Consider the following 16,668-nt stretch of genomic DNA (forward strand, 5'->3'; position numbering starts at 1 on the left):
TTATTTTAGCTTGTTAAACTGCTGCAACGCCTCAAACTGTTACAGCCTCTGAATTTCTGTAGCGCTGTCAGAATTTCACCTCTGAATTTATGCTAAAAAATGTACCTCCCCAAGGTTACATAGCAGATTCATTTAGTCCTTACTGTGCCATCCCCCTTCTCCCTCTCCCTCTTTTCCGTCCTCCTCCTCCTGCTCCTCTTTCTTTCCCATGTCCATTAGACCTTGCAGACTAATCGAGCAGCACCAATTGCTCCCGTGGTGAGATCATTAAGTAAATTATTTTAAGATCAAACGGTCAGCAGCCACAATGAAGTCCTGTGTAATGGTAAAAGCCTCAGAAGCTGCCACCCACCCCTCTCTCAAATTAAAGCCCAGTGGGGAGAGCTCTGCACCTCTCAGGTGGATGCCCCCACCATTAGGCCTTTTAGCTGCAGGCTAAGGTAGGACCCACTAATTGGTCCTTTGAACAAAACTAACCCACTGACAGGATCTGACTTGTATGCAGCTTAAGAGTGCAAAATTGTTCTTGGCCAAAGACAGCAGTTTTAAACCACTGTAATAGTCCACCTATAGAGGAAGTCAGCATGGACTTGTCCTGGAACAGTGTCAACATACGGGTGATCATATTTAGAGGGAGTTATAAAGGGAGAGAAATTTCTTTTTACCATTTGGTTCTTTCAAAATTACTTGTACTGTAATGTACTGACTTGGGCTGATTTAAATTTTCTGTCAGACCTGAGCTGAAAAATTTTATAATATTATGTAAGCCACTGTGGAAAAAGAATGGCAACGCTCTGTGAGTACAAGTATTATTGTTTTACTAATATTTTCACAGGTGGGCTTACTAGCTTATTAACCAACAATGACTTTTTGTTTTAGGTGGAAATATGTCAAATTATAGTACATAAACAGAATAATACTGTATGTGCTGACCGACTGACTGCCCTGTTTGTGGTGTCACATTTTATAAAATGGCCTCAATGAGCCAAAAAACATAATGATCTTGATAACTGGCATATATTTAAAAAGGAAATGTTTTAATTTTACACAGATTCTCCATCATATTTTAAAAATGCAAAATATCTGATAGTGTATTTAAATCTTGAACATGTTGAAAGAAATCACTACCTCTCTTTTCATTAAATTACTGTTAAAGACACGTATGGTTTATCCTTTACAGTGTCTCTGATCTCCATTTCTTCAGTTAAACTTGTGCCAAGCTTGCTTCTAGGTGGGACAAAGAAGCAAAACTGCAAAACTGTGATAGGACTACAAGTTGACCATGCAGGTCAGAAGAATCAGTAATGTGTGTGTAAGCAAGTGCATGCAGGTTTACGTACATAATACACTGACTCAGTATGAAAGCCATTAGACGACGATTACTCACAAAGTGTTTTCCCTGGATGGATAGGTTGACAGCTTCCCTTTTAATAGGTCAAACTTTACTCGGCTTAAGATAATGAAGAGCATGTACTGTATGTTCATAGAAGGACAAATTCATATACATTAGACAGAGATTCATACACCGATGTTGGCCTTCAAAAGTGACATTGTTTCCTGAGATTATTTCACATATGTGACGAAGATACAAGAGTCTTAAGAACATAATGCGCAACAAAACATTAAAAACAAACCACCAGCAACAGCGCTGTGTTTTTCCAGTTTTTCTCCTCAGCTGAGGAAGTGTTGAACTTACAGTAGCTTATGGTGTGGAGACAGGAACCAATGCAGCAAAGTGACTGTGAGAGTAATTTATCCTCCTTTGGCATGAAGCGTCGGCGTCATCAATCACATGGTTTTAATTAGTGATGGCTCCCCTTTGTGGCTGAGAAATGTGCATGTAATTCAATTTGGGACTCACTGCTGCCTCAAGAACCCCACACAAAGATTTGTCAATCCACTGTAAGTTCATACACACTTGGAAGAGTTGATATTGATGAAGCTGACCACACTGATCTGCTAAGAATAGCATCTCATCATCTCAAAGAATACAGTTAAAGAGACACCCTTTGATCTGTATATTAAAAAGATTGCATACTTGGGATGCATTACTTAATACAGATTTTAAAAAATATATTGAATTGTCTGAGGAGGCAGATTTATTTTATCAGTTCTGTTGTGAAAATATTCATCAGTCTTCAATAGGAAATTAAACAGACAACTACAAACATTTTCATATGGTGAATAGGAAATGTCTATTTTTTTATTAGCAGAATGATTCTTCATAACCAAAACAAAACTGACTGACAGTGACCTCATGTGAATTAACTTTTTGTGTCTCCCAAAGAGTGTGAACCTTTGTTTTAACCAACAATTTCTAAACTAAATGACGCAGAGTGGAATTTATTCAAAAAACAAAAAACACATTTGTTTTGAAAGGTAATTCAAGGGAATTGGAAAAAAAGAAATACATTTTTACCACTGAAGTAAAAATGTCAGTCTTTGTCTTGAATTTCCCTGAATGAAAAAAAATAACACTCCATGTGCACATTTCATTTCACCTTTCAATCAACAAGGGACAAAAATCAATTATACAGAAATAAATTGTGAGAGGTGAGTCCTTTTTATGAGAAAACAATATTCATTAGCTGCACAATGTGAGTGCTGTCACTATTACTTTGTTTTCCCTTGAAGTAATTCATTGAAATGGCAATACAGAAATGCAAGACAAAAACAGCTCCTTTTAGCTCTTGACACACAGAGGCCTCTTATCCCTCATTTAAATGTTGGTTTCTTCTGATTTCCTCTTCAATGGGAAACTCAACTGATACCAGCAGCAAAGGCCTGAGCCTTAAATAAAAACAATGACAGTTCTGAGAGTTAAGGTGGCCATTGAAATGCTAAAATATCAATAGCAGTTATTTAGTTCTTTAAAGACACTTGAAAGTCTCTTATCTGACACATGGTAATGCAAGTCACCGTAGTGATGTTTATTTCACAGCAGTCATCCACTTTACTGTCAAATGAAAGACTGTTTTCACATCTGAAATCTCATTTATTATTGTGAATTTGACCGTTGACCTCATCTCAATCAAAGAGACAATATTTTTGTTTTCATTGTGCTATTGAGAATTGAATTATTTTGGCAAAAATATTTTGGCAAAATTAAAAGAAAAATACAAAAGCTTTGGTTTGAGAAAAAGCAGATTAACTGACTGAGTGTTTTTCCTATAAAACTGATCAAACTGAAAAATCAACTGTAAGTGACATGCAAATATGTCTCAATACATCAGTATGTGGGTTCTATAAATAGTATTTTAAACTATTCATGGCATAGACAAAGACTTGGTCATGACAAGACAACACACACCAACATAACAGCTACAGAGGAAGGAAATCACTGGTTTTCACTCATATGACAGCCTAATTTGTCCTTTAATAAAAATACATTTTGCACAATCTGACGCTCTGCAAATAATGTCCACAGCGTGTGTGTGTGTGTGTGTGTGCGTGTGTGTGTGTGTGTGTTAGTAAGAGTTAGTAAGAAAGTATAAGAAAGAAAGAAATGTGGCGTCATAAACAAGTCAATGTCAGATAAGTACATTACATTTATTATTTGTATTAATATTATGTATTCAATGTTATATTCTAGATATTTAGACAGTGAGGGAAAGGATTTTTTAAGAATTTAATATTTTTAGCAACATGTGAAACACACAACATTAATAACAACAACATTTTGCTTTAAAGTGTGCTTTAAGTTACAGTGTTTTCATTGGTTCTGCAAGCTTGCTGATCTATTAAATGAGACTGAATTCTCTGCCTGCACTTGGCATAATCAAATCTGAATATCAACTTCTACCAGTGTGTCAAATTTATATAATGATCATACAAAATGTTGTTGATTCAACAGTCTGATTGTGCTGCGCAACAAAATGTCAGATTTAAGGCGGCTCATTTTGTTCTTGGGATATATCAGCTCACTTACAATATCTCCCCCAATCAATTTCTTTGATGCCAGGGTTCTGTTTAACTTTTAGAGGTGCTGATTATTCTGCCTTCTTCCTCTCTGGATCCCCTCTAACAGCACCAAATCAGCATCCCAATTCCACATGAACATGCTGCTCACAATCAAGCTGTCATTTGGTCTACGTAAATTTGGCCACGTCATTAGCTGATGTGCCGAGAGGAGAAATTCCAGACCTCTGTGTGGTTGTTTGGTGGTTGGTTTCACCTCCTGCTGATTGACTCTAATCAGCCACACTATGCCAACATCACTCTGTCCTGAAGCCCATATACACTGGTGGCTGATTAGGTGGGAAGACTGGGGAATTGGAAATACATAAATATTTAGCATGCCATGATGCTCTATAAACATGAGGAAGGCTGTTTTGATGCATACGTTCACAGTTATATGTAGTCTGCAGGTCCTATAATGACTGAAATTCCATAGTGTTTTGAAATCATAAACTGGTCTGTTTAGTTTCAAACTGCTTCCATTCTGTCAGCAATAGTTGACGCCGAATGTTTAAACAAAGGGGATTTTGGTGCCAGCATCAGTAACTGTTGCTGTTGTCAAAAAAGCTTGTTGTCAAAAAGAACTTCAGCCAAACACATTACAAGTTTTGGCTTGTGTTTCCATGTGCTAAACAGGTCTGACAAAAAACACTGTTGACGCCAGACTCACGCTGCGCTGTCTGGGTCCACAACAGGTTAAAACATCACAGTGCCACAGCTCCAGGCTATTCTCAGGCTACATGCATATTTTAAACATTTGTGGATTGTGCAATGACCACACTGTAATCTTTAAAAGTCATTCAATGCCCCGTGTAAGTCATCATGTACAAGCAGAAGTCTCTTGTGCATAGAAACATATATGTCAGCGATGTTACACATGCTGACATTAGGAAAGCTAGTTCATGGGTAATGTCCAGGGGCTATGACAGACATGTACTTCCTATATCCTGTGGTTGATGGCAAGGGGCCTCACCTGGGCTGTAATCTGGGAGGACTGATCACAGAGAACCAGAGTGAAGTGAATTCCGCCTGTCCTACTTCAAACACAGCAGGACAGTAAATCAGACAGGTAGACGACACTAGGCGGCTCATTCATCCCTTGTGTTCACTGCTTCTGTCCCTGAGGGAACAGGAAACAAGTATGCCAACAATGTCACCTGACAACACCGTGGAGCCATTTCACCACAAAAACCATTTTACAGGGCTGCTGTGAGGAGGGGTTTTGTGAAGTTATGTGCCTAGACAGAAAGAAATTCTCCAAAACACAGCGAAGGTTAGATTTTCACACATAAGAAAATGTTGAATTTGTATGAGACAGAAAATGCAGATTTATATATCAATAATGTAAACTTTGTGTAAATTATCATTCAGATTGTAAAATTGTTGGCAGTGTTAATTCTGGCCTAACTTGGTCATCTTTAAACATGTTTGTACTAAAAGGGATGTGCATGATCATTCATAGCAGCAAATGTCAGAAAAGTCCATATAGAATTAATTATTTTCTCTTTTCACATGACATGTATCACTGCGTAAAAATCACTGAATTCCTTTCTTTACTAGGGTCATTCTATCAACATTGCATTAAAAATCCTATATTTACTATACACAAAATGCATTTTACAGTATTTTACACCAACAAAAACAAAACTACATTGTGATACCACACCATACTTTACAGTATCTCATTGCTGAATTATATTTTACAGGAAGAGTTACAGTGCAAGTATATCAGTCAGATGTCTAACTGCTGAGAAATCCCATCTGAGGATAGGGTGTCAGGGAAAAATGAATCAGAAAGGAACACCAAGGTCAGTGTGATATTTCAAGGCTTCTACTCTACATGGCCGCATAGCAAATGTGGGCCTTCAATCAAGTCAGATTGGGTGGATTGACTATAGGTACACCAACACACAGCACTGAAAGTAATGACAAAGGAATAAATCCATCAAATAAAAGGGGGAAAAAAGGGAATTACAAAAACTTTAAGGGTCAACACAATATTTTTTTCACATACAACAAGTTTGACAAATTTTTATGAAAGAAATAGGGATGCTTTTATTTTCAAAAAGCTCCCATTTAAAACGCCTAAAGAATTCCAGTAATAGGCTACATAATACATTCTGGTACATATCTTTGTATAGACTCATACTGATACAATTAAAACAAAATGAGCTTGGTTTGTTTTCCTTATCTGAAATAAGTGTGCGTGCGTTGCCTTTATTTTCTCAGATAGTGCCTCTCCCTAAGTACTTTTTCATCCTATTGAGAAATGCAATCTTTCTTGCATGTGCTTGAGGACAATGATGCATATCTGACTAATAATGCCATACATTACTACCTTGTCATTACTGTAAAATGTTAACTGCTATACAAACTCTGTCTGTTTGCTCTTTTCTTTATGTAACCTATTTGAATTTACACTGAGGGGATTTTACAAATTACATGTATTAAGACCCTTGATGCTTCATATCTTTGCTGCCAAAGTGGAATATATCTAGGATATTAATAATATAGGGGTTGATCCATCTCCCAAGAACCATTTATCTAAAGTTTGTGCTATCTAAATATGAGCCAGAAACCCAATGCACCAGTGCTTTAACAATCAATACATTATCTTATGTGCAAAGTCTAAATGTTCAGAGGGTTTTTTCCCCGGGTGTGTGGAACAAATTAAAAGCCCGGCCAGTCAGTAAAAGACCAATTCATAAAGGTGAAAAAGTGAGGCTGCGGATGTGACGGGGAGGACCAGTGAAAAATCTCTGCTGACCCTCTCATCCCTCTGCTCATCTATCTCTCACTACTGTCCACTGATAGATTTCCCCTCGCTGATTTATGGGAGAAAAAAAATGTCACAGTGGAATGGGCTTTTGATAAAATTGTTCAAGAGATTCTGGGCAATAAATCCTGATCTTTACATCCAGGTTGCTAGCTACTTTCACATTCTTGTGCCATCAATAAGAGCCGCCAAACATGACAACTAATCAATAACTTTACAATATTCTGGGCAGTTTGGGAAAACAGTAACATTTATATTTCACAGAAAAGAGCAAGTCACTCTTTTATACTCAACAAACTACAGATAAGAGGAGCTTGACTGTAACTTAGGCTGAAAATAAGTCACACTGTGTTTTTCACTGCTTGCTGGAGAGAAATTGTTGTCATTCACAATATCTTTCAAAAAAAAATGTTTGACCTGAAAAAAAAAAATTTCAAACAGAAATGACCAGACATGCTATATACATATGCAATTTTAATACATGTATTCAAAGTGTGTGCACAGATCTACCAGCTCCTATCAATCTGTTAAATTCCCATTTACCAAAGTGTTCAATTGATAGATAAATCATTTGTATTTTGCCACATAACCCATTGATTAATGAAAGAAATGGTAATTTAGCAATCATCAATCAAAGTGACTTTATATTGTAATGGTTCCCAAAGATGAGCGTATGTTTCCTGTGAGGCAAAAACAGCCCAATATAATGGTACTAACAGGTTACAAGATCTCTAGTCCAACATCAGTCATGATGGAGTGTTTCTGACAGGAACTCTTCAGTCAGCCGAGTGGCGCCAGGAAGGATGAGTGATTCAGCAAACCTGCCTGGTGTTGTCTCTCTCGTCTCTCAATCTTTACGATGTAGCTGAGAGGAAAACAATGAGCCTGTTGCTCAGTACAGGTGTTTCTCAGAGGAGATGACTTGTAAAAACAGGTAGATTTCCACAGAGACGAGAATTGACTCACATAAAAGGCTTCTGCTGCTGCAATAACTCACAACCGAGCTCTGGCCGTCTGCCCAGAGACGCTGCAATCATAGCAGTGTTTAATTTGCACAGCTATCCTCACAGGAGAAAATATGAAAAAAAAATCCCTGTGTGACTGAAGGTATGTGACAATGTTTGTGGTAATGTAATCCATTGTTGACTGGGAGATAAACATCAGCACTGTAACCTCAGATTGACAAAGAGACAAACAGTGAGCCACTTAAAAGAACACATTTTAAAGGACCTTTACACTCTCAATAAAGGGCAAGAAATACTGGAACATGAACTTAAGTAGCTCTAAAGACAAGGTTGTCACAAGAGATGAGAGAGGAGGAAGCAAAAGACAAATAGAAAGCGGGGGAGCTATCTGGCTGACTTTGTCTTTCAGATTAAAGCCTGAGCAACAACCAGCAACAAAGACATTTCTGACAGGGTGAGGAAATGAAATGTTTACAGTACGGGGGCTGATAAGTGAGGCCACATGAGACATTCGAGAGCACTTGTTCGGACTGTCACTTTTTGCTACAGATGAGGAGCGGTCATTCTTAAAACAGGTGTCATTACAGGGCAGTGAAAAATGGCAAGTTGCGCACTCCCCCATTTAATTTACCCCATCTGTATGTCAACCAGCCCCCTACAATTTCAATTCAATACAACACTCACATCAGCAATTTGTTTTGTCTTTACAATGAAATTGAAATACTTTCCCACAGCATGCCTATGATTCTTTTCCCGCGACCAAAAGATTGAAATTACATTTGCTTTGCTGTAGAAATATTTCATGTATACACTGATTTAACTGGAGCCACATAAAATGCTATATAGCTTCTATCATGAAAAGACTCCAAACCTGAGAGGCTGAGGACATTTGAATTATTTACATCAGTTGTCACAGACTGCTGTGATTTCTAAGAACATGCTCCCAAAGGCCCATTATCCCGCTCTTGTTTGCAGGGGGAGATGAGACATTTTCTCAGTGATAGGCTGCCTTTCTGATTCCTGCGGGGAGAAAAACACCATGTTAATTTAATGTGTCCTGGCCCAACGTGATACACCAGCACGGAAAAAGATGCTTGTTCTCATCTTTGTAATCACAGCGGCAGGAGCAGAGGGCACATGTCCCCCGTGTCTCATTTCAGGGCTAATCTTTCATTTCATAGCCCATCTCTCCATATCAAACAACACAAATGGCTCAATTTGCATGACAGGATTTGTAACATGGCGAATCAGGTGTCAGACTAGATTAAACATTACACCGGCACACTATCATAATCAGCCGTCTAATGAGTGTGGCCACTGGTGTGAGAGGCTTGGATGGATCAGGGAGAAGGGCTTCTCCACGCTGCCCAGCGGGGGGTGAGTGTCTGAGGGATTAAATCGGTAGTGCAGTCCCTCTGGCCCTGACAGAGGGGCTCCTCTGGGTGGCAAGGCTCGAGCCCTGTGATGCTGACGAGACAAGGCGACACAGGCCACACACGCACACATCAGGAGGAGTGGAGCGGAGAGCTGCTCTCATGGCTGAAACACACAGACAGCCAAGAGGCAGCATCTGAGGACTGCTTACTCCTGTGTATCCTCAGCTTTGAATACTAATGTGTGGGGCCATTACAGAGGACAGAAGCCCCGGCAGAGAGACCCCAGCCCTAGATCACATCAGCGCTATCACCGAAATGAGGCAATGGGATCATTAAGATGCAACGAGACTCTGGACCAGACATCATTTGTGTGAGAGGGAGCTTTGACAATGCTTTCTGAAGGTGTTTTTTTCTTTCCAGTATACATTTACATACAAATTGTCAGGCTCATTACGCTAGACTGTTTTAGGATGATTACTTTAAAAAAAAAAAACACAACTACCTCTTAAGAGGGAAAATACTTTTAATCAGTAATAGTGATAGTTTTCTAAAATTATTTTTTTCTTTGTAGCATGCATTACAGATTCTAGAGGGAACATGATGGTAATTAAACTGACAATACTGGTTGTGCTTTTTTTTCATGTAAACATCAAATCACATGATGAGTTGATGACACTCCCCCACCACCACCTCCCCACTGTCATCTTTAACCCCCCTTCTTGTGTACAGTTTGCCCCTCCCAGTGTTCAGCCCTTATTGTTATCTGCTGAATATACACTGATGCTAATTCTGCTGTTGGCTGTGTTGATGTGCAGCTTTTGGTTCCTGGTCCACAGAGACTTCCCTATTGCCACCATCCTACCACCCTCAGCATCAAGGTCCCCCTCCCCATTACTCCTTCCCCCACCCTCTGCCCTGCTCCCCATTTGGGGTGACCCGGGTGCTGTTCTGAGGGTTCCTCACACCCCAGAAGCTGTCAGTGGCCCCCTTCCTTCCCATGAGCGGAACACACAATAGAGAAAGAGCTCCGGCTGAGAGGTTCAGTAGCCATTAACCCCTACCAGCTGTTCCTGCCGAGGGTATTCTGTGCCACAATACGTGCCCCCGAGGGGGCCCTCACGTCCACTAATCTAGCCATTGTTGGCCAGGAATGCTGACAGAAGAAAAGAAATTTTTCTTGTGTCCATGCAAGCGTGTGTATCCATGTGTGAGAGCCGAGAAACGTAGGGCTAATTTCTATAGTTGCCTGTGAAGAAGGGAGACCATGAAGAATACCCTATTTAGCTGCTTGACAAAATTCTTTTGCTGAAAAATTGAAAAACAATGGCAATTGTTTTCAAGTGGACTCCTTTACACTGTCCAAGTCTCTGAATTTATCTAGAAAAATATCTATTAATGTCTGCTGTGAAAAAAGTTAAAATAACTTTATGCAACTTGAATTATTTAGTTATTTGCCATTCATTTTTAATGCATGGACAGACAAACATTCTGAAACCACGATCAGCTCCAAAGCCATTTCTAAATGGATTAAATTTTGGGGAAATTATTCCATTTTGGTACTTTGCTCTCAGAATATATTAACAATTAGTCCATTTCAATTAACATGGAAATTAAAACAGCATTTTCCAGTCAATTTAACCATGATGCAGCCATTAGGGGCTTCTGGTGTGCTGAGCATGTTTGTTACTCCAGTCTCCAGTCTATAAATGAAACAAAAAGAGAGAGAGATCCCTGCTACATATCAGGAAAGCGAGTCTGATATTCCAGTAATTGAACATGTTAGTTATTTCATCCTTAAATTTTTTTTAAAAAAAACTAGTAAATATCTACACAAAACATAATTATAAAATCAAACAATTCACACCATTTGTTGCAAAACTGGCTCTATCCTTGCAAATAAAATCTTCACAATTATGTTCTCTATTCGATAGCATTGTAATCTGGGTTGAATTAAATGATAAGGAAATATTGAAATTTTGCAATACATCTTCTAGGATTCCTTAATGCCTAATGACTTAAGGTGGAGCACACAGGCTGTGGTATCTATTTTTCTCTTCCCACTGAGTAAAGTCAATAGATGTGATATCAACAGTGTTGACAGCGACAGGAAGCGGAGCTCCATAGTCGTCAGCAGGCTTTGGATGCAACATTTGCATGCAGGAAGTAAACACAGCAGCACCTAAAGACAGGGGGAGGGCAGCTCTAATGTAAACTGTTAGGTGAGTTTTGAAGAGGAAAGGTATTTTTCTGTACTCTGTCCCACAGCCTTTCCTGTGTTGTGACAGGCGGGGGATCTGCATCAGTCAATTATATGTCCCAACAGACTTTTGTGCTAATGAGCTGGTCCAGCCATCGGCAGACTTCCCCTGTCGTCCAGAAAAGATCACTTTCATTGCTTGCAGAACTAATTCAGGGCACAAAAGTGGGAGCTTCACCATTGCAGCCTCTTTTACTGCTCCTTTTGTGGAAGCTTTAGAAGTGCGCTGAAGAGAGGGCCTAGCGCTCAGGCCTCTTCATCTCCAGTCCATTGCCTGTCATTAACATACATATCCATATGAAAAGTGGGGTAAGGCCGGAACAGCTGTCCAGTTAAGAGGCAGTGATTCCCTCTCCCAAATGCTGACAGAAGCCTTTAGCCTTCCTTGGCCAATAATAAACCAAACCATTTAAACAGTCTTTCAGGGAGTGAGAAAGAGATTGGGCCATAATGCTACATTCACAGGAATCGGTGGCGCTCATTGGCTTGCAACAGTCTCTAGTAGATTCACAAAAGTTAGGGGACAAACCAGGGAAATAATCACAAAACTAAGATAATAGATAAGAATATTATAACAGGACCACAGCACTAGGTTCTCCTTTTGTGAGAGATGACAAACATTAACTTCAAAAATCTTGGTTCAAAAGATTAAACCAAGACAGATAATTTTTAAAGTGCTTAAATCAGGTTATAAAGGGGAATCATCATGCACAACAAGTTCCGCAGGGTTACTTATGCTAGCTTTCGACGTGACTTGTAAGTATTGTCAAATGTTGGACACTGTAATAAAAAATGGTATATTTGTTTACTCTGAGGCTCTGTGTTGAGGGCTTTTCACCCTGAGCAAAATGATTTGGTCTAAGGGGACTTGAGGAGTGTATGGGGATGGAACTGAGCAATCCTCTTGTTTAAACTTGGGTGGTGGGCATGAAGACAGAGGTTAAGTGACTTGCCCCAGGTCACATGGGAAGTCGTTTACTTAGGGTGGATTTTCTCATCTAAACCCTCGTCCACTTAGACCAAAAGGGTTTCTTTAACATTACTTTACAAAGATCACTTATTGTATTCTTAGATTGGTTTACATTAATAAATATATATTTTAACAATATGCTGTTTATTGGTGTTTGTTTGTCTTACTATGAAGTCTAAAAATGTTTAAGGGTTGTAGGAAACAGAAAATAACACTTTGAAATGTTTTACAAAATCACATCTTTTGGATAATTATGGGGACGATGTGTGCTTTCATTTGCATCAGTTTGGGACAACTTTTGGGATTTGATTTCCCTAACACATGAATAAACACTTTTGAAATCACAACAAACCATCAGTAGATAACTAAATACTCACTGCATTTGTGCTGTTTAAAGCAGCTTACAAAGTGTATTTAATTGCTCAAAACATATTTTTTATTTTTCGCTGATGAAAATTACCATTAGTCAGTTATGAAGAGTGATGAAATTGTGTGGTGATTGCAGTTGTCTGGATGTTGGTGAAAAAGTTTTCACAATGTATCTTCTATATTCATGTTGTTACTTTACACCTTTTCTCTATTTGCTAAACAAAACTGATGACATTTGAATATTCCTTGTGTCAGTCAAAATCAAATACAAAAGGAAAGTGATTGACAGCAAAGCAATAATGAACAGAAAATGATGACAGGCTATTTTCTAAAATAGATTTTAAATAAAAATCTTTCTATGAATCCTTGAAAACCTAGAGTGGCAATATTTTTGTTCGATTCTCGCACATTAGCATTTGTGTAATTCGTGTTTAAAGTTTAAACTTTTAGTGATGTTAACTGATTAAAAATATCTAACAACAATAATTATTATTATTATTTTCACATTGTCAGTCAATCTAGAGCTAGACGGCATATCCTAAAGTTGAGTTCAGGGAACTTTTTGAATTTTCTCCTTCCACTGAGTGGTTTTCTATGCTTGAGATGCCTCGTTCTCTAGAGAAGGAGGTAAAGGGAGAAGCCAGAATCCGGATCTAATGAATAAGAAAAGCCTTTGGTTAAAAGGGGACTGGTTTGTCTCTTCATGGGTCGCTTTTTATTCAGCTTTAGAAAGACGAGGAGTCCTGATTGATAAATCCCCTCCCTTGCCCCCCTGGCGCCTGTGACCCCAGAGTCATCAAGTACAATGCACAGCACCTTAAGTTTCTAAATCTACGATTGAAAAATAGAAGGAGCGAATTTGTGTCCACTGAGGAAGCTTTGACATGCTTTTGCAGCGATGATTATTCCGAGGCTGCCTGCCCAGCGGGCTACCAGCAGCTAGCTGCATGCAGGATTTATTTTCTAAATGATCCTCCTACCCCCCACCTCCTGTGCATCAGCAGCATCCAAAAACTAGTGTAATGGCACTTGTTGCAAGCGCTTAAATCCAGCGGAAGTGTTTTTTCACAGATAACCAGCCAACACCTCAGGCCCTTACCTATCACACTCCCCCTCTGGTCTATCCTTTATTTATCACGGTTCTGCTGTTTGTTGTCTCTGTAAAGTTCCACATTTCATTAAAAGAGGAAAAGGGGGTGGGGAGCAGAAGAGAAGGACAGGGTACGGAGAGGCAAAGCTGGGGCTGTTGTGAGGGAGCAGGGGGTAAAGGGGAGGGATTAGGATGACTTCTTGAACACATTTTCTCTCTTTTGCTGCAATTAAACAAAGTAGGCCTGTGATTAGTGCAGCGCAGGGAGCAGAGAAAAAGACACCCTTGAATCCCAATGGAGGGACCTGACTGAGCATTATTGCCTGACAATGCCTGAGTTTATTGCTGAAACCTGCTTACCCTCCTGCATGGCAAACCATGGGAACTCCAGTCAGGTGGAAACTTTTTCTCCTTTTCTTTTCCCGCTCCTTGTTTTTCTCCCCCCTCTGACCACGGAAGCCCTCCAGGAGCTCACAGTGTGGTTGAAGCCACACAACTCCCCCCTGGTAACTGAGATGTTTAGGATAAGCTCTGCCTGGTTTTTGTGCATGAGCTCACACTTGTCTGCTGTTGTTCGAACACAGTTAATGATGAGCTTCCTCTGTTTTTTCCACACCCCTTCCCTCTCTCCTGTCCTCCTCCTCCTCCACCTCCTCTCTCTGCTCCTTTTCTCCTTTCTTATTTGAAGCTAAGCGGCTGTTTAAGTGGAGTGCCTCCTCCCTCTGGCTCTTGGGAATGCTCTCAAGGGGCCCTTGCCTGGCACTGTGTGCATGACACATAATGAAAACAATTTTACGCTGCAGAGGGAAGTATGAGGCAATTACGGATGTGACAGCCACCTGCAGACTCACCCCCCTACAGTCTCCGAATGCACTCTCCCAACCACTGCACCATTGCCACAACCACCGCACAGTGTTACCGCACTGGTAACCCCCCCACAACCACCACCCATCCCTCACAAACACACTCCACCAGCACACAGCTTCATGAATATGTGATGGCTTGATGATGTTGTGAATGGCTGAGGCAGGTGAGGAGGGGGTGAGAAAGACTGGGGCTGTAATAAGTTGCCCAGCTGGAGGTGGTGTTGTGGCCCTGTCGCCCTGTGGCAGTCCATAGAGGCATCTCTCCACAAGCACTGACCCTGGGATCGGCCTCCTGAGGGGAGCCAAGAGATGACGTGACAGGGGCGTGCAAAGCGCCCCCCCAAATCTCTTGTTGGCCAATTTTACACATGAAGCCTGGCCCAAAAGCCCAAGTGGCAGGCTTAACAGAGCCCTGATTTAATTTGATAACCTGCTTAGTGAATGTGAATTAAATGAGTATTTCACATACAAATTATCTCCTTTCAACTCCATGGTTTAAAGAATTACTCTTTTGGTTTGCAAAACACAGATGTCTCTGAACCTCTTGGGTATTTGTGATTTGCTTTGTTTTATACAACCAGATAAATCTGGTCTAGTTAGTCTTGCTCCTCTCAAGTGTAGTAAAGAGATATATGAAACTCAGAGCAAACGCTACACGTGGTCTGTCCACAAGGTCACGCCTTTAAAAATCCCTGAGGTCCGTAAACCGAAAAAGTTGACCCACACATATGATGTGTGGCTGTTTAAGTCTTCAATCTGTCAGGTTTCTGTCCCACAGCGCTTGTTCTAAAGCCCCCTAGCCTTACGCAAAGCCCCTCTGACCTGAAGATTATTCAGAGTGAGGCCAAAGGGTGTATTTTATGCCTGCCAGTCCCCAAGAGCTGCCTCCTGATAGCTTGATGTGTCCTTAATGGCCACACTGAACAGCAGAGACAGCGGTGTGATGAGTGGATCCTCAGCAACAACTGACACATTAGAGACCAGCTGATAAAAGCCACTGGGTAGGTGCACACACACACACGCACACACTGCTCATGCATACACCGCCTCAGATGTCCTACATGACACAAAGTACAAGGGTATAAACAAAGACACTAGCTGGAGATATGAGCATGGAGCAAATCATGAGCACTGATCAAATGAAACATAGGTGGGCACATGGTGAAAAATGGTCCACTGAAAGTTGATATTATGCAATGGTTTCTGTAACCATCAATCTAATAAGGCCATGAGGACTATATTCTCTCAGTGCTCCAAAGAAGTGTAATATAATAGATGAGAGGATCAAGGTGAAACAGGAATGAATAAGTGAAAACAGCATATCTAAGCATGAAAAATATCACAGGAGACATTGCAGACAGTAAACTGAGGAGCTAAGAGATGAGAAGTAGTAAATTAATCTTCCTGCAATATCTTGCAGAAAAGAAAAGTGCACCAGTCTTTATTTCTTATAACAACTCAAGACAAATGACCACAGCCGGTACATTAGTTCTGATAAGGGGCATGCAAGAAAGACAATGGCTTTCAATTCCTGATTTAATCAACTTCTGGCATGATGTACTTCTGAAAATAACAAAATAGATTAATCAGGAATCAAGACGTGGAGGGGGTGCAAGGGCAAGTGTCTGATTTCTCTGCATGGTTGGGATGAAATATACATAGTATAATAAAGGGCCTGCTGCTGCCAGCACAGCCCGCCACGGCTAGGCACCTGTGAGATTGAAGCTGTGGACACAACATTACCAAAATACCTGACTGCACTGAATTAATGAGACCAAAGCTTCAGTATGTGCACATACAGCCAGATCTGGGGAGTCTTCATTTATTTTCTCTTCCCAACTCATCCTTTACAAAAATGACAGTGTCTTCTTATCGATTTTACACTCAGAGATCAATCAGCTTTGCCCTGACTCAGAGAAAATTTACAGCCCCCTCCCCAACCTCCACATTCAGTGAGCATTGGTCTGCTAAAATGGCAGGAGGGGTTTATATCCCACCCAACCCCCCCACTCACACCCACATATACACACACTAAACCTATC

This window comes from Morone saxatilis, unplaced genomic scaffold, assembly GCF_004916995.1.
Source record: "Morone saxatilis isolate NCDOM2014 unplaced genomic scaffold, NCSU_SB_2.0 Contig24, whole genome shotgun sequence".
Taxonomy (NCBI): domain Eukaryota; kingdom Metazoa; phylum Chordata; class Actinopteri; family Moronidae; genus Morone; species Morone saxatilis.